Here is a 20,218-nt window from a genome sequence, read left to right as displayed (position 1 = left end):
CCTCCCATCAGCTGCAGTGGAGACCCCTCCGTGTGCCCTTTGGGAGCGGATTGCCAGGACCCCCGTGGGGCTGGGATCATGGCAGGGTGTTGTAAGCAAGGAATGCCTGGCTTCTAAAAGTCACCAGCTGAGTCTTAGAGGCTCCTTTGAAGAGCTGAGTTCAGGCAGCAGAATTGCCCCCCAGGAGGGACTCTGTGCCTGCTCTCCCGTGGCTCCAAGGGATCTCTGGCCCTTCACGCCGGCACCGAGATTTTCTCGGGAAGGGCCTCAGATCTCCGGACCAGTCTGGGACACAGGCAAGATCCCCCTGCATTTTGGGACCAAATTGGCCCCTGGAGGGACAGTGCTGTTGGTGCCCCCCGGGTTGGGGCACCCCGAGGACTCCAGCGCGCACCGAAAGGATTATTCGGGGAGATCCTCGGGGTGCCCGGCCCTGGGGAGCTCAAAGCAAGGTCCCTGCCATGGATTCAGGCAGTGCTGAGAGTATCCCAGGGGTCCCTGTCCCTGCTAGACAGGGAGCTCTCTAATGGGCTGTAATTGGGTTCTAAAAGTGGTGCTCCAAGTGCCAAACAAGTGTGGGATTGGGATTAAGAAATGAGCAGTGAGGGTGCAATTGGCTGTTTTCTCTGGAATGTGACTGTGAGAGCTGCAGGAGTGCCAGGTGTGTGTTCCAGTCCCCAGCATTTGGTTTGCACATGTCCTGCTCAGACACAGGTCCAACTTGCTCAGTCCTTAACCCAAGAGAGGGAGAATGAAGGACTGGCACTGTTAAGGTGATTGGTGTGACAGGGGTCAAACTGGGAAAACATTGGGGAATTCCTCAGTTGGTCTGTTTGCCAAACTAACCCAAACCTGTGCTAGGAAGAGATGGACTGGGGTCTCTGATCTCCTGGGCAGTTGTTTTGCATGACCCTGGGAGCCTCTGGGATTAGACTGGCCTGGGCAGACAGGGAGCAGTTTGTCCTGTGGAGCTGGGCTGGGTTTGTTGAGGATGCCTTGGGAGGCAGGGCTGGAGAGGCTCCTCTGTTGGCTGTAGTGGTGGAAGGTTGTAGCAGCAGGGCTGGAGCCTTCGCCCTCCTGCTCCCCCCGTGAGCCCCGACGGGCCCGTGCCCTTGGCAATGGAGGGCCCCCCATTGCTGAGTCAGCGGTTCCGGGGGCCAGGAGGGATGGGATCAGGATGCCGAGCTCCGCCCAGGGCCAGGGCTGCCAGTGTTCAACCATGGAGGGAACTGAAAGCACAGTGAGATGGAGGCCAAGCTGCAGCACAGGGATGGGTGAGAAAAGACCCTAGTCCTCAGGTGGAGCTTTGAATTCCCTGGAAAAATGGATCCTGTCAGATGGATCAGGCCCTTGTGGGTGCTGGAGCAGAGGCCTCTCTCATTTTTGGTCACCCTGAAAGGTTGCAAGGACAGCAAGTTCTGACTGCAGGATGAGGTGGCAAACAAAGTGAAGTGGTCCAGAGAAAAGCTGAGGCTAAAATTGGCCCTGTGCCAGAGCAGCCTCGTGCAGTGCTTGTTGCTGTCCCTGAGTGTCCCATTGCAGTGGATATTTCCAAGGGTGCCTTGTGCTGGGGAGCACTGGGGCAGTTCCCTTTCCCTGGGCAGGGCAGGCAGGGCACGTTTCCCCCCTCGAGGGTGGCTCCACAGTCCCCCCCTGTGCCCTGGGAGCGTGGCAGAACACCTGGACCCACTGTCCTTGTCAGAGAGGGCACAAGGGATGGTTGGATGGGGGAGGGAATGGCTCAGGGAGTACAAGCACCATTACAATGAGTAGGGCAGCACCTGGAAAGGAAGGGGGGATTAATCCAGACAAAATCCAAGCACCTGCCCAAGCTGTGATATTTTTAGGAACTCAGTGGTGCTGTGGTCCCCAGGAAGTATTGCCCAGGACTAGGCAGGAGACTTCAGGCTCTGTCACCCCCAGAGCAAGTGTCCAGGGGCAGGCAGTGGGGAGGCAGCTCTGTTGTTGAGGATGGGGTTATTTTCTCTGCTTTATTTTGTCTCCAGAGATGTTCTTCCCATTAATCCAAACTGACTCCATCTCCTAACTCTCTGAAGAGGTTTTCTGCTTTTTGTGGGAGGGTAAGGTTTGGGTTCTAACTATAGAAGAGCCAACAAAATAAAGGCTTTGTGGCAAACAAATGGTGTCTCCCAAACTCTTTGTACTTCAAATAGATGCCTTTATTCTTAGTTTTTTCTTATTGGTATTCTCAAGGTACTTGATACCCTGTCTACAGTTATTTATTTTGGCTTCTCTTTTTTATTTGTTACAGAGTTGATGTGACTGACTTCTTTTTGAAATGCAGCAGTGCTCTCAAGGATATTTCCCCCCCACTCCTGGGCTTGTGCAGGGCTGTTGAGTCCGTGTGTGCCGCTGTTCTTGTCCCAGGGGGACCGAGTGACATTTGGAACCAAACCTGGGGACTTGAACTCTAGGAATGTTTCTGTGTCTTTGAATTTTAAATTGCACATGAAGCAGAAATATGTTTGTGTTTTCCAGGTTATATTGTCATGAAAATAGAAATGCATCATTGGATCTTACTCCTCTGAGGGCAAACCACCAGACTGATCATTTCTTAGTCCATCAGACCCAGTGCCAGGAACTCAGAGGGCTGTTTGTGTGCAAATGTGCTGAGTGGTGGTGGCCCCCGTGAGACTGTGACCAGCTGGAAATGTGTGTGTGTGTGTGTGTGCAGAGCTGGGCTGGATCCCTTGGGATTTGGCTCCCAGATCCCCCCCAGCCTTCAGGAAAACCAGAGGCCACCGAACCCTGAGGGAAGGGAGTCCCATTTGCAGAAGGGTTTGTAGATTGGGGAAAAGCTCTCCAGAACAAAGCCTGTGTTCCAAACCCCTTCAGGCCAAAGTCAAGGAGCACAAACCCTGGAGTCATCAAGTTATGAAGTTTGGTTCAAACCATTTCCTAATAAGTCAGTTTTAATGAAGTGTTAAAAGGAGAACTTAAATAAGGGTAATTTCTGATGGAGAATAATGGGAAGAAGTGGTTTAAGTTCCCTAAACATGTTTTATATCAGTCCATGGTTATTTAATTGAGCATTGTTTGGAATTTTTCTTTTTGCATTCGTTCCTGGTGTGCTTTTCTCTATCTAAGGGATGTTTGGAGGTCTTTTTGATTGCTTGAAGGTTTTTAATGTCAGTGCTGGATTGGGGTGGACAGTCATTGTAACATGATTTAGAGTTGGATGCATTTTATTCTGTGTGCCCTGTTTGATGTCTCGTGTTCAGCGAGTGACTGGTCAGAGTTTGGCCCAAGCCTTTGTTTTTCAGGTGAAAAACCCGAAGGGGGAATTGTAGTTGCAGCTTTGCCCTTGAGCTGCAGCTGGAGCCTGGCCAAAGAACAAGGCAAAGCTCCCTGGGGAAGGAAGGGGGAGCCAGAGAAGAAAAGCAGCTGCAGCCAGAAAGGTGGGTTTGGGCGGGAGAAGAGGGGCTGTGACCCAGCAAGGGGCTCTGGAGGGCTCTGGGGTCCCTGTAATGGCTCTGGGGTCTCTGTAGGGGCTCTGGGGTCTCTATAGGGGCTCTGGAGGCCTCTGGGGTCCCTATAAGGGCTCTGGGGTCTCTGTAGGGACTCTGGGGTTTCTATCGTGGCTCTGGGGTCCCTATAATGGCTCTGGGGTCTCTGTAGGGTCTCTGGGGTCCCTCTCGTGGCTCGGGGTCCCTCTCGTGGCTCGGGGTCCCTCTCCTGGCTCGGGGTCCCTCTCCTGGCTCGGGGTCCCTCTCCTGGCTCGGGGTCCCTCTCCCTGCCGGCACAGGAGCTGCTGCCGCCCCAGCAAGAGGCAGAGGAGTCGCTGCCTAGAAGCAAGAACTCACTGAGAGCTGAACTGGGGCCGTGTGGGCAGGGCCAGAGGGGAGCAAAGGAAGGGATTTGTTGCTAAGAAAAGAAATAAAGTTTGGGTCACTTGTTGGGGAGATTTGTGTCAGTTTCTGATCATTTTTGGGGGTTATTTTTAGTGAGTTTCTGGTCATTTTTGGGGGAGATTTGGGTCAGTTTCTGGTCATTTTTCGGGATGATTTGGGTGAGTTTTGGGTTTATTTTTGTGGTAATTTTGGGTCAGTTTCTGGTCATTTTTTGGGGTGATTGGGCTGACTTTTTGGTCATTTTTTTGGGGAGATTTGGGTGAGTCTTGGTATCAGTGTTTTGGGATTTTGGGGTCAGTTTCTGGTCATATCTGGGGCTGATTTTGTATCATTTTGGGTCAGTTTGGGGGGGGGTTCTTGCATTTTTAGGTCAGGTTTTGGGCCAATTTGGAGTTAGTTTTTGAGGTGATTTGGGCCAGTTTTGGGTCAGTTCTGGATCAATTTTTGGAGTGAATTGGATCAGTTTTTGTGTCACTTTTTGGGGAGATTTGGGTGAGTTCTGGGTCATTTTTGGGGAGATTTGAATCAGTTTCTGGTAGTTTTTTGGGGAGACTTGGGTGAGTTCTGGGTCTCTCCTGATTGTAATTCCTTCAGGCTCCTCTCCTGATTTTAATTTTTTTAGTCCCCTCTCCTGATTTTAATTTTTTTAGTCCCCTCTCCTGATTTTAATTTTTTTAGTCCCCTCTCCTGATTTTAATTTTTTTAGTCCCCTCTCCTGATTTTAATTTTTTCAGGCTCCTCTCCTGATTTTAATTTTTTTAGGCTCCTCTCATGATTTTTATTGTATTAGTCCCGTGTCCTGATTTTAATTTTTTCAGGCTCTTCTCCTGATTGTAATTTTTTTAGGCTCTTCTCTTGATTTTAATTCTCTTAGGTTCTTCTCCTGATTTTAATTCTCTTGGGCTCTCCTCCTGATTTTTATATTTTTAGACTCTTCCCCTGATTTTCATTTTTTTTTTAGGCTCTTCTCCTGATTTTAATTCTCTTAGGAGAAGAGCCTAGAGAATTAAAACCAGGAGAAGAGCCTAATTACACAAGTAAATTTTCAAACCACCAGCAATCACAAGCCAATTATCCGATTTCCCAAAAGAACTACACGAACAAATACGGTTATAAAACAAAAAAAAAAATGCCATAAGTAAAAAATCGCATAGCAACAGTGCCCCCTGGTGACAGAGAAAAGGAATTGCACATATATTTGAGATGAAATACTGCCACCTGCTGACGGAAAACAGGAACTGCATTGAAAAAATTTTGAACAGCGCATGCGCAGTCGTTGGCAAAACGCCGGCGATCACGTGGTAAGTAAGGGCAGGCAGGAGAGGGACCGGCGACGCATGCGCAGTGGCTCTCGTGCCGGTGCAGCGCTCCCTGCTCGAGTTAAGGGCCGGTTCCGGCGGCAGGGCGGGACTCGCGGTCTCCCGTCTGTCCCGGGGTGTGCGGGGGGGGAATAACGTGAAGATTTCTTGGGGTGAAAGCGCAGAAATTAGCGAGGAGGGACGCTAATTTGGGTAAACTCGGTCACCAGAAGTAGTGAGCGACCGGAAGTCCTCCAAGGCCCCGGCCCGGAAGTCCGCCAAGCCCATAGTAAAGATGGCGCCGCCAGGACCGGAACGACCACACTAAAGATGGCGGCCCCTGCCCGGAAGTTCGCCAAGCCCACAGTAAAGATGGCGCCGCCAGGACCGGAACGACCACACTAAAGATGGCGGCGAGAGGCTTCCGCCGCGACCCGGACCCCCACCCCGCGCCCGCAGCGCCGTCTCGCCGCGCTGCTTCCCGCTGCGGGGACAGGGCGGGGCGCTCGGCGGCGCCGGGCGCGGGCGGCAGGTTCGTGGGCGGCGGCAGGCACCGGCGCCGGCAGCCCCCGTCTCGGGGCCGCGGCGCGCGAGGACCGCATGGCGCGCACGTCGCGCCGCCCTCTCGCCCCGCTCCGCTCCCGCTCCCGCCCCTGCCCCCGCTTCTGCCCCGCTCGCTCCCGCCGTGCCCTGGAGATGCTATCGGGGCTGCGCCGCCGCCTTCCCCCCCCGGAAGCGACCCACGGCGGCAGATTCGACGGAGATCGACCCCGGGGTAAGCTGGGCGCGTCCAAAGGCGCCGCGGGTCTCGCCAAGGAGGGGAGGGGGGGGGGAGGCGCGCGGCTGCAGTGCCGCTTCCGGCCGTGTCCGCCAGGCGGCGACTGTGAGGCAGGGCCCGGCGCTCGGCGGCGCTCTTGCAAGCGACGCCCCTGGCAAAGCGGCGCTGCTTGGGCACTGCCGGCCTTCCCCCGGAGTGCCCGGGCTGGCCCAGCACCTGGCCGAACCTCTTAGGGAAGAGGCAAGGAACAACTGCGCTTCTTCTGCCCTTTCTTTAGCCCGGGACTGGAACACAGACAAAATCAAGGGGCTCTTGGACCTGTGCAGGCTCCGAGCAGTTTTCAGCCTTCCTTAGCAGGGCATTCTCACCCTCCGAAAAGCTGAAAGGCTTTAACAGCTGGACACGCGCCTGCAGCTGTGCAGATTAATGTAGTTTCTTTTAGGAAATGAAGGGGAAGTTTTCCTGTTGGGAGCCTAAATACCGAGTCTACTCTGCTTTTTCAATCAGGTGACGAAGCTTAGGGAAGAAAAGAACAAAGGCCTCGAGGTGAGTACATTCTACCGAGTTCTGCTTTTCTGGCATCGGTTTGGGAAAATCACGTGAAATTCTAAAAAGCTTCTCTCCGTGTTTTCTAGTTGTTTTTTCAGCCTTGCTCTAAGTTTCATGTAGAAAAGGGCATAGAATTATTAGAACAGACAAACTAGACTTCCTCGGGAGAGATGGAAGAAAAGTCTGCTGATTCCAGTTCTGCTTTTCTTGTCTTCCCTTCGACTGTCGTTTTCTCTCCCCTGCTGTTCAAATAGGCTGCAGTTAATTGCTCTGCTGAAGAGTTTGCTGTCCTAAGTGTCTGTCAAATTGATGCCTTCAACTCAAGACAGCACCTGCTCCTTAGTTACAAAAAGTTCCTCACAGGAAATTTTCAGGCGTGCCCATAAATCTCCTCGCTGTTTGTTTGGGAGAACAGGCTTTTCTCGTCTGTAACAGAACAGTCGTGTCATCTGCTCTGGAATGCTGGTGGCAATCTAGTCAGAAGAGGACCCCGTGCTTCACTAATTTTCCCTTTTTGTTGTTGGGGGTGACTTCTTCCCAGGCATGTTATTCTTGACCCCCCGGGGCAAACGGAGGTGTCAGCGTCAGGAGCCATCCTAACTGAGGCCCTGGGAGGTCAGTGCTTTTTGTGGGACTGGACGGTGAAGCTGTCTGTGGGAATGCCCTGGCTATGGCTCAGTGTAGTCCTAATTAAGGTGTCTTTTACTCCGTGTTCCCAGGCTGCCTCTTTCCCTTCGGTCACCGTGGGTGTGCCGGACGCCTCTGGCAGGACTAACCCTGTGGCTTTTATGTCCAGCGTGCTGTGCTGTGTGTGCCTGCAGGTAAGAAAAGCTGGGAGTGCAGTCCCTCTGCTTTGGTTGCTGTGTCTCTTTGGGAGTGATTTTGGAGGGGAATCCCAGAGCGATTTGGTTTGAAGGGGACCTTCAAAGGCCAGCCTGTCTTCCGTGGGCAGGGACACCTTCCACTGTCCCCGGTTGCTGCGAGTCCCGTCCAGCCTGGCCTGGAACACTTGCAGGGATGGGGCAGGCTCAGCTTCCCTGTGCAGTGTGCTCTAATAGCTCTCCACTGGCATCGTGAAAAATGTTGTCAGCGTGTTTTGTTGGACGACGGTAAGCAGGACCTGGGTGAAAAGGACATTCTCTGAGGTGCTGGGAGAAGGAGGACTCGTGCGGGCACCTGCAGAGACAGCGGGAACGGGAGCGTGCTGCGGAGGAGGGAAATTCCAGGGGGTGGGTGCCGAGAAATTTGTCCTTCCCTCGCCCTGTGCTCTGCACTTAGCAGTGGGTCAAGTGCAGAAGTTTCCTGGGGACCCTGGGAAATGATGCCGGGTCTGCCAAGAAAAGTGGGGCCAAAGGAGCAGGACCTGGGTCTGCCAGCGTGGGAGAAACAAGGGACGGGTCATCCTCTGCCTCCAGGAGGGAGGGCAGCAGGAAAGGCCACGGACTAAAGCACTGAAGTGCCGTTCCCCAGGGAGCCCCTGCCCAGACCTGAACTTGCTTCTGCACTTGCTGTCCCTTTCCCAGCGGAGCCAAAGCGTCGGGTGCGGCTGCCGGGGGGATGGAGCTGCCAAGGACAAGCTGGGAGGGTGTTTGCGAGGGAAGGGGGTAGAAGGAGCTCTTGATGTGCTTTGTTTACTTCTTCATCCCACAGAATTGCCACGAGAGGAAATACTTCAGAGGGGCTTCCCTCCAGATAAGGCCTGAAGATGCCAGGAGGTTTCAGCCGGGAGGAAAGGAGCTGTGGAAGAAAAGCAGCCTAAAAACAGCCAGTGGGGATCATCAGGTTTTCCAGCCAAGAAGAACAAGGAGAGAGATGAGGGAATCGGGTTCCAATTCCTAATGCTTTGGTGGGTGCAGGAATGATTTCTGTGTGTTTTCCAGTCCCTTTGGATTCCTGAGATGATTTTAAAATGATGGCTTTAGCAATCAACTAAATCGCAGATGTTGTTTTTGAGAGGAAATGATGCCAAAGAAATGCAGAGAGAGAGCATGGAATCATCCTGGGATCCTGGAGTGGTTTGGGTTGGAAAGGATCTCAGGGATCATCTCCTTCCACCCCCTGCCACAGGCAGGGACACCTTCTAATAGACCTCCAGCCTGGCCTTGGCCACTTGCAGGGATGGGGCAGCCACAACTTCTCTGTGCCAGGCCACCTCCCCACCCTCCCAGGGAAGAATGTCTCCCTTCTGTGCAATCTTTCCCTTTCTTCTCTGCAGGAAGTGGGCTGGGACAAGGGAATTGGCTCCCACGAGGCCGAGGATGAGAGCGGGCTGTGCACAGGGGACAACTTCCACTTCCGAACGGGGAAGGGCCCCTTCGTGCCCACCCCTGGCAAACTGGGACAGAGTAACATCTGCCTGCAGCTGGCTGGAGTTCCCGTTGGCTCTGGGCTTTCAGCCCGCCGGGGCTGCGGCGGGAGCCGCGCGGAGGGAACGGGGGCCGGGGCCGCGCCGAGGGCCGGGGCCGGGCTGAGCGGGCGGGGCGGGGCCGCAGGGCCAGGCGGGCTGGGATTGGGCGGAGGCGCTCGAGTGCTGATTGGGCAGCGCTGCCAGCCCGCGGTATAAAGGGCCGGCGGGGCAGGTGGGGGCGGTTGTGTGTGGGGGCTGAGGGTGCGGCCCCGCTGCTGCCCGGGCTGCGGAGGGGAGAGCGCCTTGGCCGCTGGGTTTGTGCACCGGGGCAGCCGGGGGCGTTTAGGGGCGCCTTGTGCTGGGCGGCGGGACCCGGGTAAGCCCCTTACCTGCCGGGTGCCCCCGGGGGGAGCCGTGGCATGGCTGTGGGTCCTGTGCTCTCTGGGTGTCTGAGGGTTTGCTTTGGGATCCCAAACCCTTTCCCCGTGCAGGGTTATGAGGCAAAGACTGCTTTAACTTGGTTTTTTGGTGCTGCGTTAATGCTTTTTGCTCGTTCTGTGTCCATTTGCAGCCTCGCTCGTGGTTTCCCCTGGTGTGGAGGCGAGTTGTGCTTCCTGCTGGGAGAGAGAACGGCCTTGGGAAGCTGCTCCATGAGCCACAGCTGTGCCGAGCCCGGCAGTCTGTCCAGGTAAGAGCAGGGCTTCTACTGCCCGTGAGGAGCTGGGTTTGCTGTTGGAAGATAGAATGTGCCCGTGCCTTTAAATGCAAGGACAGGCAGAAGCTGGGAGGGACCCTGAGCAGGTTTGGTGGCACGACAGCAGTTTGAAAAGACCTTGACTGTGGGAGAAATGTCCAGGAAAACGATTCCTTTTTTGCAGGGAGGCAGTTTGCGAGGACAGGGGGGTTGCTGTGCTCTCTAGCAAAACTACTGACCTTGGGATGTCTAGGGTGGGGAGATGTTGGCCACGTGTGGGCTGGAGCAAAGGTGTGTGGGTGCCTGTGTGTGACAGCCGTGGGTGTGCAGGAAGGGGGGTTCTGGTGCCATTGGAGCTGCCGGGGAGCCAAAAGGGGCACGGTTGTCTGAAAAAGGCAAAAAGTCTCAGTCTCTGTTGACACGTGTACCAAAGGAGATGCAAATTTTCCCTTTCTCGTTGCAGACTTCGCAAAGCTCCCCAGGAAAGGAAGCTTTATATTCCTCCCCAGCTTTATGCTAAAGGTTTCCTTCCTCCTGTCTCAGCACCCTTTCTGCTGTTGGGAGAGCACGAGGTGGATGGAGAGGATCCCCAGGCATCTGCAGGCACAAGGGACTCATACAACTGCGATTTTCCTCCAGCCCTCGTGAAAGGGACTTCCAGGATACTCTTGGGAATGTACCAGCTCTCCTGCTGGAGCTTTTCTATGGAATATTTGAACACAAAGGGTAAAACTAAAGTCAGGTCTGTTCTGGAGTATGTTACACTTGTGCAAAACTCCGTTCTTCTGTTTATTTTCTGTTCTGGAAAGCACAGTCTGGGGTTCCTGGGCACTTCCTATTGAGTGATTCCATGAAAATAATTTTGTACTGAAAGGGGAAAGGAGCTGTCTGTGGGAGGTCAGGTGTCCATGATAAAAGCTTTATGCTTTTCAGTCAGATAAGCCTTAAAATATCTCACAGTGTATAGGAATGCCTGGCTTCTAAAAGTCACCAGCTGAGTCTTAGAGGCTCCTTTGAAGAGCTGTTTTCAGGCAGGCAAATTGCCCCCCAGGAGGGACTCTGTGCCTGCTCTCCCGTGGCTCCAAGGGATCTCTGGCCCTTCACGCCGGCACCGAGATTTTCTCGGGAAGGGCCTCAGATCCCCGGACCCGTCTGGGACACAGGCAAGATCCCCCTGCATTTTGGGACCAAATTGGCCCCTGGAGGGACAGTGCTGTTGGTGCCCCCCGGGTTGGGGCACCCCGAGGACTCCAGCGCGCACCGAAAGGATTATTCGGGGAGATCCTCGGGGTGCCCGGCCCTGGGGAGCTCAAAGCAAGGTCCCTGCCATGGATTCAGGCATTGCTGAGAGTATCCCAGGGGTCCCTGTCCCTGCTAGACAGGGAGCTCTCTAATGGGCTGTAATTGGGTTCTAAAAGTGGTGCTCCAAGTGCCAAAGAAGTGTGGGATTGGGATTAAGAAATGAGCAGTGAGGGTGCAATTGGCTGTTTTCTCTGGAATGTGACTGTGAGAGCTGCAGGAGTGCCAGGTGTGTGTTCCAGTCCCCAGCATTTGGTTTGCACATGTCCTGCTCAGACACAAGTACAATTTCCTCAGTCCTGAACACAGCAGAATGAGAATTATGGACTGGCAGTGTTAAGGTGATTGGTGTGACAGGGGTCAAACTGGGAAAACATTGGGGAATTCCTCAGTTTGTGTTTTTGCCAAACTCACCCAAACCTCTGCTAGGAAGTGATGGGCTGGAAAAGTTGAGGCAGAAATGGAATTTAAAACTGGGGCTCTTGACGCTGTAATTGCTGAAACTAAATGTGTCCAAGCAGCAGCTCTTGTTGTGCAGGGAATAACTCCTGTCAGCAGCAAGGCCCCCACTGAAGTGGCAGCTGCAGTTGTTCCTGTGGTGTGGGCCAGTGGAGCTGCAGGAGAGTGGAAGAGGGCAGAACCTGTAGGTATTACCCCTGATGTGGGATCTCTATGGGTAAGGCCAACCCAGTATCCTTTAAAATCAGAATGCCAGACTGGATTGGTTGCAGGAACAGCTAAATTGGCTCCTCCTGGTTTGCTTGTAGGACGTGAATGCAAGAACCTGCCAAGAAAACCAGTGGACAAGATGATTGATTAGTGCAGGACCTGAGAGAAGCACCTTGAATGACAACCTGGAGGAGTTTCCAGTATTGGATTTAAAAGATGGCCTTTGCATCTCCTTGAGCAAGGAAAGCCAAGAAAGCTTTGCTTTTGCAGGAGAAAATGGGGCAAGCAGGCAGGAAGAAGAGAAGCCCCGTGACTCCTCCCTGAGCCCCAGACAGCCCATGAACTGCCTTGCTGGGAATGGTGGGACGGGCTGGACTCTGCATTGCTCCCTCGGGATGTGTGGTAAGACTGTTATGGCGACTTTTTGAATAGATGGTGCAAGGGCAGCCTTTAAGCAGCTGAAGCATTCCCTGAGGAGAGCTCTGGGTCTGCCAGATGTGTCAGAACTGTTGGAAGCATCTTTGGTGGGGAGGGCAAACAAAGGCCAAGGTGTGCAGTGACCCCCCCTGAGAAGGGACATTCAGTTAATGGCATCCCTGATGGTGAACTTTGTGGGCTGTTCCCCCTGTAGGGCAGGTGATAGTCCCAGCTCCAGTTATGGGAAAAATGGTTAAAAGGGAGCCCCAAAAGCTGGAAGTCCTCCTGGAGGCTCCTGGCAAAGAGAGTTTGCTGCGTTCCCCCTGACAGAAGGACAGTGATAGCTTTTGAGTGCTGGTAGATCCTTTTAATAGATAGCCTTGAGTGTGTCCTTGTTGCACCAGTAGGACTTATCAAAGTCCCCATATTCCAGGAGATAGACACATTGAAGTTTAAAATATTCTTCCTAATCCTTTGTTGGCTTGAGGCTCTCCCCTCAGGAACTGCAGGAACTCCTGGTGCCGCCTGGGCCGATGGATTGGACGCCCCAGCCCCTCCGTTCCTGCCCAGCCACTGGGGCCGTGTCCAGTGGTGGCACTGCCAGCCCTGCAGGTGAAGTGGGAAGGCCCTTTGCAGGTCTGGTGGGTCACATTTATAGCAGGTAAAGTTGCAGTAAAAGGACCTGGGGTCTGTTATTCTTGAGTTCAGAAAGCTCCTTTTGATTGGTGAGCAGGACAAAGTGGATCCTTAAGAGTTCCCATCCGTGTTTGTGTCTCAGCCTGTGTTAGGATTCAGGGCTGTAGCTGTTGTTGTCACTGAGGAGTCAAACTGTGCTTTAAATAATGAGACCCTGGCCTGATGGCCCAGTGTTAAGAAAAAAGGGGGAATGCTCTCTGAGTGTTGAGATGTAACAAGGGCTAATCCTTTTTGCAGTGGGATGGAGCCTGGAAAGTGCACAGAGCTGAGCCCAGGGATTGAAAGGGACCAAGCAAGGGAGGTGAAGAAAGAAGGAAGAAGGGAAGTGAGGCAGCAGGCAAGCAGCACCAAGTTGCTGTGTAAGCAGGTGAGTTGTGTTGAGGTTCCTCAGGCAGGCACTGAGGACTTGGAGGGCTCCAGACAGAGCAGACCTGGGAAGGCCCTCGGTGAAGCCCCTCAGAAACCCGAAGCCCCTGGGCCTTTTGGGGAGCCTGAGCTATTGCAGCCCTGGGGATGGCTTTGGTTTCCTTCTCTCCTCAGAGTAAAACTCTGTGGGGGAGTCTGTGATCTCCCTGACTTTTGTGTCATAACTGAAACTTGGAAGGAAGTTGACCTTGTGTCGTTTCCCAACTGACTTGGCCGGGTTGAACCAGCAGTGCCAGATTGTTGTAGTGTGCAGGGTGTTGTTTGTGTCTGAGCAGTTTGGGGTTGATTTGCCAAGGGGAGCCATGGAATGTTATGGTGTTTTTGTCCCAATATTTGGAGGCAGTGCCCTGGATGAGTTGATTTCTGCCTCACTCCCTGATATCTGAGTTAGGAGATGTACCAAGAACTGGTAGTTTTTGCAGTGGGATGTTCCCTAGAAAGTGCATGGAGCTGAGCCAAGGAACTTAAAGGGACTGAGCAAGCAAAGTCAAGAAAGAATGAAGAAGGGAACTGAGGCAGCAGCCAAGCAGCACCAAGCTCCTCTACAACCAGGTGAGTTGTCTTGAAGTTGATAAGGTGGTCACTGAGAACTTTGGGGTCTGCAGGCACAGGTGACCACCAGAGACCCCCAATGGAGCCCCTCAGAGAACTTATAAGGGTTTGTGTAGATGGGAACAGGTGTTGGGAGTGTCCTGAATGTGCAACAGGAATGCAGGGAAGGAAAATGAACCCTCCTGTCATGCTGACCCCTCCCATCAGCTGCAGTGGAGACCCCTCCGTGTGCCCTTTGGGAGCGGATTGCCAGGACCCCCGTGGGGCTGGGATCATGGCAGGGTGTTGTAAGCAAGGAACGCCTGGCTTCTAAAAGTCACCAGCTGAGTCTTAGAGGCTCCTTTGAAGAGCTGAGTTCAGGCAGCAGAATTGCCCCCCAGGAGGGACTCTGTGCCTGCTCTCCCGTGGCTCCAAGGGATCTCTGGCCCTTCACGCCGGCACCGAGATTTTCTCGGGAAGGGCCTCAGATCTCCGGACCAGTCTGGGACACAGGCAAGATCCCCCTGCATTTTGGGACCAAATTGGCCCCTGGAGGGACAGTGCTGTTGGTGCCCCCCGGGTTGGGGCACCCCGAGGACTCCAGCGCGCACCGAAAGGATTATTCGGGGAGATCCTCGGGGTGCCCGGCCCTGGGGAGCTCAAAGCAAGGTCCCTGCCATGGATTCAGGCAGTGCTGAGAGTATCCCAGGGGTCCCTGTCCCTGCTAGACAGGGAGCTCTCTAATGGGCTGTAATTGGGTTCTAAAAGTGGTGCTCCAAGTGCCAAACAAGTGTGGGATTGGGATTAAGAAATGAGCAGTGAGGGTGCAATTGGCTGTTTTCTCTGGAATGTGACTGTGAGAGCTGCAGGAGTGCCAGGTGTGTGTTCCAGTCCCCAGCATTTGGTTTGCACATGTCCTGCTCAGACACAGGTCCAACTTGCTCAGTCCTTAACCCAAGAGAGGGAGAATGAAGGACTGGCAGTGTTAAGGTGATTGGTGTGACAGGGGTCAAACTGGGAAAACATTGGGGAATTCCTCAGTTGGTCTGTTTGCCAAACTAACCCAAACCTGTGCTAGGAAGAGATGGACTGGGGTCTCTGATCTCCTGGGCAGTTGTTTTGCATGACCCTGGGAGCCTCTGGGATTAGACTGGCCTGGGCAGACAGGGAGCAGTTTGTCCTGTGGAGCTGGGCTGGGTTTGTTGAGGATGCCTTGGGAGGCAGGGCTGGAGAGGCTCCTCTGTTGGCTGTAGTGGTGGAAGGTTGTAGCAGCAGGGCTGGAGCCTTCGCCCTCCTGCTCCCCCCGTGAGCCCCGCCGGGCCCGTGCCCTTGGCAATGGAGGGCCCCCCATTGCTGAGTCAGCGGTTCCGGGGGCCAGGAGGGATGGGATCAGGATGCCGAGCTCCGCCCAGGGCCAGGGCTGCCAGTGTTCAACCATGCAGGGAACTGAAAGCACAGTGAGATGGAGGCCAAGCTGCAGCACAGGGATGGGTGAGAAAAGACCCTAGTCCTCAGGTGGAGCTTTGAATTCCCTGGAAAAATGGATCCTGTCAGATGGATCAGGCCCTTGTGGGTGCTGGAGCAGAGGCCTCTCTCATTTTTGGTCACCCTGAAAGGTTGCAAGGACAGCAAGTTCTGACTGCAGGATGAGGTGGCAAACAAAGTGAAGTGGTCCAGAGAAAAGCTGAGGCTAAAATTGGCCCTGTGCCAGAGCAGCCTCGTGCAGTGCTTGTTGCTGTCCCTGAGTGTCCCATTGCAGTGGATATTTCCAAGGGTGCCTTGTGCTGGGGAGCACTGGGGCAGTTCCCTTTCCCTGGGCAGGGCAGGCAGGGCACGTTTCCCCCCTCGAGGGTGGCTCCACAGTCCCCCCCTGTGCCCTGGGAGCGTGGCAGAACACCTGGACCCACTGTCCTTGTCAGAGAGGGCACAAGGGATGGTTGGATGGGGGAGGGAATGGCTCAGGGAGTACAAGCACCATTACAATGAGTAGGGCAGCACCTGGAAAGGAAGGGGGGATTAATCCAGACAAAATCCAAGCACCTGCCCAAGCTGTGATATTTTTAGGAACTCAGTGGTGCTGTGGTCCCCAGGAAGTATTGCCCAGGACTAGGCAGGAGACTTCAGGCTCTGTCACCCCCAGAGCAAGTGTCCAGGGGCAGGCAGTGGGGAGGCAGCTCTGTTGTTGAGGATGGGGTTATTTTCTCTGCTTTATTTTGTCTCCAGAGATGTTCTTCCCATTAATCCAAACTGACTCCATCTCCTAACTCTCTGAAGAGGTTTTCTGCTTTTTGTGGGAGGGTAAGGTTTGGGTTCTAACTATAGAAGAGCCAACAAAATAAAGGCTTTGTGGCAAACAAATGGTGTCTCCCAAACTCTTTGTACTTCAAATAGATGCCTTTATTCTTAGTTTTTTCTTATTGGTATTCTCAAGGTACTTGATACCCTGTCTACAGTTATTTATTTTGGCTTCTCTTTTTTATTTGTTACAGAGTTGATGTGACTGACTTCTTTTTGAAATGCAGCAGTGCTCTCAAGGATATTTCCCCCCCACTCCTGGGCTTGTGCAGGGCTGTTGAGTCCGTGTGTGCCGCTGTTCTTGTCCCAGGGGGACCGAGTGACATTTGGAACCAAACCTGGGGACTTGAACTCTAGGAATGTTTCTGTGTCTTTGAATTTTAAATTGCACATGAAGCAGAAATATGTTTGTGTTTTCCAGGTTATATTGTCATGAAAATAGAAATGCATCATTGGATCTTACTCCTCTGAGGGCAAACCACCAGACTGATCATTTCTTAGTCCATCAGACCCAGTGCCAGGAACTCAGAGGGCTGTTTGTGTGCAAATGTGCTGAGTGGTGGTGGCCCCCGTGAGACTGTGACCAGCTGGAAATGTGTGTGTGTGTGTGTGTGCAGAGCTGGGCTGGATCCCTTGGGATTTGGCTCCCAGATCCCCCCCAGCCTTCAGGAAAACCAGAGGCCACCGAACCCTGAGGGAAGGGAGTCCCATTTGCAGAAGGGTTTGTAGATTGGGGAAAAGCTCTCCAGAACAAAGCCTGTGTTCCAAACCCCTTCAGGCCAAAGTCAAGGAGCACAAACCCTGGAGTCATCAAGTTATGAAGTTTGGTTCAAACCATTTCCTAATAAGTCAGTTTTAATGAAGTGTTAAAAGGAGAACTTAAATAAGGGTAATTTCTGATGGAGAATAATGGGAAGAAGTGGTTTAAGTTCCCTAAACATGTTTTATATCAGTCCATGGTTATTTAATTGAGCATTGTTTGGAATTTTTCTTTTTGCATTCGTTCCTGGTGTGCTTTTCTCTATCTAAGGGATGTTTGGAGGTCTTTTTGATTGCTTGAAGGTTTTTAATGTCAGTGCTGGATTGGGGTGGACAGTCATTGTAACATGATTTAGAGTTGGATGCATTTTATTCTGTGTGCCCTGTTTGATGTCTCGTGTTCAGCGAGTGACTGGTCAGAGTTTGGCCCAAGCCTTTGTTTTTCAGGTGAAAAACCCGAAGGGGGAATTGTAGTTGCAGCTTTGCCCTTGAGCTGCAGCTGGAGCCTGGCCAAAGAACAAGGCAAAGCTCCCTGGGGAAGGAAGGGGGAGCCAGAGAAGAAAAGCAGCTGCAGCCAGAAAGGTGGGTTTGGGCGGGAGAAGAGGGGCTGTGACCCAGCAAGGGGCTCTGGAGGGCTCTGGGGTCCCTGTAATGGCTCTGGGGTCTCTATAGGGGCTCTGGGGTCTCTATAGGGGCTCTGGAGGGCTCTGGGGTCCCTATAATGGCTCTGGGGTCTCTGTAGGGACTCTGGGGTTTCTATCGTGGCTCTGGGGTCCCTATAATGGCTCTGGGGTCTCTGTAGGGACTCTGGGGTTTCTATCGTGGCTCTGGGGTCCCTATAATGGCTCTGGGGTCTCTGTAGGGGCTCTGGGGTCCCTCTCGTGGCTCGGGGTCCCTCTCGTGGCTCGGGGTCCCTCTCGTGGCTCGGGGTCCCTCTCCTGGCTCGGGGTCCCTCTCCCTGCCGGCACAGGAGCTGCTGCCGCCCCAGCAAGAGGCAGAGGAGTCGCTGCCCAGAAGCAAGAACTCACTGAGAGCTGAACTGGGGCCGTGTGGGCAGGGCCAGAGGGGAGCAAAGGAAGGGATTTGTTGCTAAGAAAAGAAATAAAGTTTGGGTCATTTGTTGGGGAGATTTGTGTCAGTTTCTGATCATTTTTGGGGGTTATTTTTAGTGAGTTTCTGGTCATTTTTGGGGGAGATTTGGGTCAGTTTCTGGTCATTTTTCGGGATGATTTGGGTGAGTTTTGGGTTTATTTTTGTGGTAATTTTGGGTCAGTTTCTGGTCATTTTTTGGGGTGATTGGGCTGACTTTTGGGTCATTTTTTTGGGGAGATTTGGGTGAGTCTTGGTGTCAGTGTTTTGGGGTTTTGGGGTCAGTTTCTGGTCATATCTGGGGCTGATTTTGTATCATTTTGGGTCAGTTTTGGGGGGGGTTTTTTGCATTTTTAGGTCAGGTTTTGGGCCAATTTGGAGTTAGTTTTTGAGGTGATTTGGGCCAGTTTTGGGTCAGTTCTGGATCAATTTTTGGAGTGAATTGGATCAGTTTTTGTGTCACTTTTTGGGGAGATTTGGGTGAGTTCTGGGTCATTTTTGGGGAGATTTGAATCAGTTTCTGGTAGTTTTTTGGGGAGACTTGGGTGAGTTCTGGGTCTCTCCTGATTGTAATTCCTTCAGGCTCCTCTCCTGATTTTAATTTTTTTAGGCTCTTCTCCTCATTTTAATTTTTTAGGCTCCTCTCCTGATTTTAATTTTTTTAGTCCCCTCTCCTGATTTTAATTTTTTTAGTCCCCTCTCCTGATTTTAATTTTTTTAGTCCCCTCTCCTGATTTTAATTTTTTCAGGCTCCTCTCCTGATTTTAATTTTTTTAGGCTCTTCTCCTGATTGTAATTTTTTTAGGCTCTTCTCTTGATTTTAATTCTCTTAGGTTCTTCTCCTGATTTTAATTCTCTTGGGCTCTCCTCCTGATTTTTATATTTTTAGACTCTTCTCCTGATTTTCATTTTTTTTAGGCTCTTCCCCTGATTTTCATTTTTTTTTTAGGCTCTTCTCCTGATTTTAATTCTCTTAGGAGAAGAGCCTAGAGAATTAAAACCAGGAGAAGAGCCTAATTACACAAGTAAATTTTCAAACCACCAGCAATCACAAGCCAATTATCCGATTTCCCAAAAGAACTACACGAACAAATACGGTTATAAAACAAAAAAAAAATGCCATAAGTAAAAAATCGCATAGCAACAGTGCCCCCTGGTGACAGAGAAAAAGAATTGCACATATATTTGAGATGAAATACTGCCACCTGCTGACGGAAAACAGGAACTGCATTGAAAAAATTTTGAACAGCGCATGCGCAGTCGTTGGCAAAACGCCGGCGATCACGTGGTAAGTAAGGGCAGGCAGGAGAGGGACCGGCGACGCATGCGCAGTGGCTCTCGTGCCGGTGCAGCGCTCCCTGCTCGAGTTAAGGGCCGGTTCCGGCGGCAGGGCGGGACTCGCGGCCTCCCGTCTGTCCCGGGGTGTGCGGGGGGGGAATAACGTGAAGATTTCTTGGGGTGAAAGCGCAGAAATTAGCGAGGAGGGACGCTAATTTGGGTAAACTCGGTCACCGGAAGTAGTGAGCGACCGGAAGTCCTCCAAGGCCCCGGCCCGGAAGTCCGCCAAGCCCATAGCAAAGATGGCGCCACCAGGACCGGAACGACCACACTAAAGATGGCGGCCCCGGCCCGGAAGTTCGCCAAGCCCACAGTAAAGATGGCGCCGCCAGGACCGGAACGACCACACTAAAGATGGCGGCCCCGGCCCGGAAGTTCGCCAAGCCCACAGTAAAGATGGCGCCGCCAGGACCGGAACGACCACACTAAAGATGGCGGCGAGAGGCTTCCGCCGCGACCCGGACCCCCACCCCGCGCCCGCAGCGCCGTCTCGCCGCGCTGCTTCCCGCTGCGGGGACAGGGCGGGGCGCTCGGCGGCGCCGGGCGCGGGCGGCAGGTTCGTGGGCGGCGGCAGGCACCGGCGCCGGCAGCCCCCGTCTCGGGGCCGCGGCGCGCGAGGACCGCATGGCGCGCACGTCGCGCCGCCCTCTCGCCCCGCTCCGCTCCCGCTCCCGCCCCTGCCCCCGCTTCTGCCCCGCTCGCTCCCGCCGTGCCCTGGAGATGCTATCGGGGCTGCGCCGCCGCCTTCCCCCCCCGGAAGCGACCCACGGCGGCAGATTCGACGGAGATCGACCCCGGGGTAAGCTGGGCGCGTCCAAAGGCGCCGCGGGTCTCGCCAAGGAGGGGGGGGGGGGGGGGGAGGCGCGCGGCTGCAGTACCGCTCCCGGCCGTGTCCGCCAGGCGGCGACTGTGAGGCAGGGCCCGGCGCTCGGCGGCGCTCTTGCAAGCGACGCCCCTGGCAAAGCGGCGCTGCTTGGGCACTGCCGGCCTTCCCCCGGAGTGCCCGGGCTGGCCCAGCACCTGGCCGAACCTCTTAGGGAAGAGGCAAGGAACAACTGCGCTTCTTCTGCCCTTTCTTTAGCCCGGGACTGGAACACAGACAAAATCAAGGGGCTCTTGGACCTGTGCAGGCTCCGAGCAGTTTTCAGCCTTCCTTAGCAG

General features: G+C 53.6%; 3 long non-coding RNA genes across 4 annotated transcripts in view; all 3 read left to right on the top strand.

The window, feature by feature from the left end:
• Window positions 1-20,218, top strand: part of LOC127463899 (uncharacterized) — a 28,950-nt gene that overhangs the window by 6,574 nt on the left and 2,158 nt on the right. The window contains exons 2-3 of the long non-coding RNA XR_007901069.1: window positions 662-3,419; window positions 5,401-5,945. This is a non-coding gene — a long non-coding RNA (uncharacterized LOC127463899). The remainder of the gene's footprint in view (window positions 1-661; window positions 3,420-5,400; window positions 5,946-20,218) is intronic.
• Window positions 7,328-8,346, top strand: LOC127463903 (uncharacterized). Its single transcript, XR_007901073.1, has 2 exons — window positions 7,328-7,726; window positions 8,148-8,346. It is a non-coding gene; the product is annotated as an uncharacterized LOC127463903 (long non-coding RNA).
• LOC127463901 (uncharacterized) lies at window positions 9,542-17,757 on the top strand. 2 transcript variants are annotated; one of them, XR_007901071.1, is made up of 3 exons: window positions 9,542-9,829; window positions 10,002-11,066; window positions 14,455-17,757. It is a non-coding gene; the product is annotated as an uncharacterized LOC127463901 (long non-coding RNA). The 2 variants fall into 2 exon arrangements; XR_007901070.1 differs by having other exon boundaries at window positions 9,542-11,066.

The sequence above is a fragment of the Manacus candei genome, unplaced genomic scaffold (genome assembly GCF_025592945.1).
Source record: "Manacus candei isolate 608988 ecotype Guabito, Panama unplaced genomic scaffold, ASM2559294v1 h1tg000179l, whole genome shotgun sequence".
Classification (NCBI taxonomy): Eukaryota; Metazoa; Chordata; class Aves; order Passeriformes; family Pipridae; genus Manacus; species Manacus candei.
The sequence above is the reverse complement of the archived record's forward strand: the minus strand, read 5'-3'. Positions and strand labels throughout refer to the sequence as shown.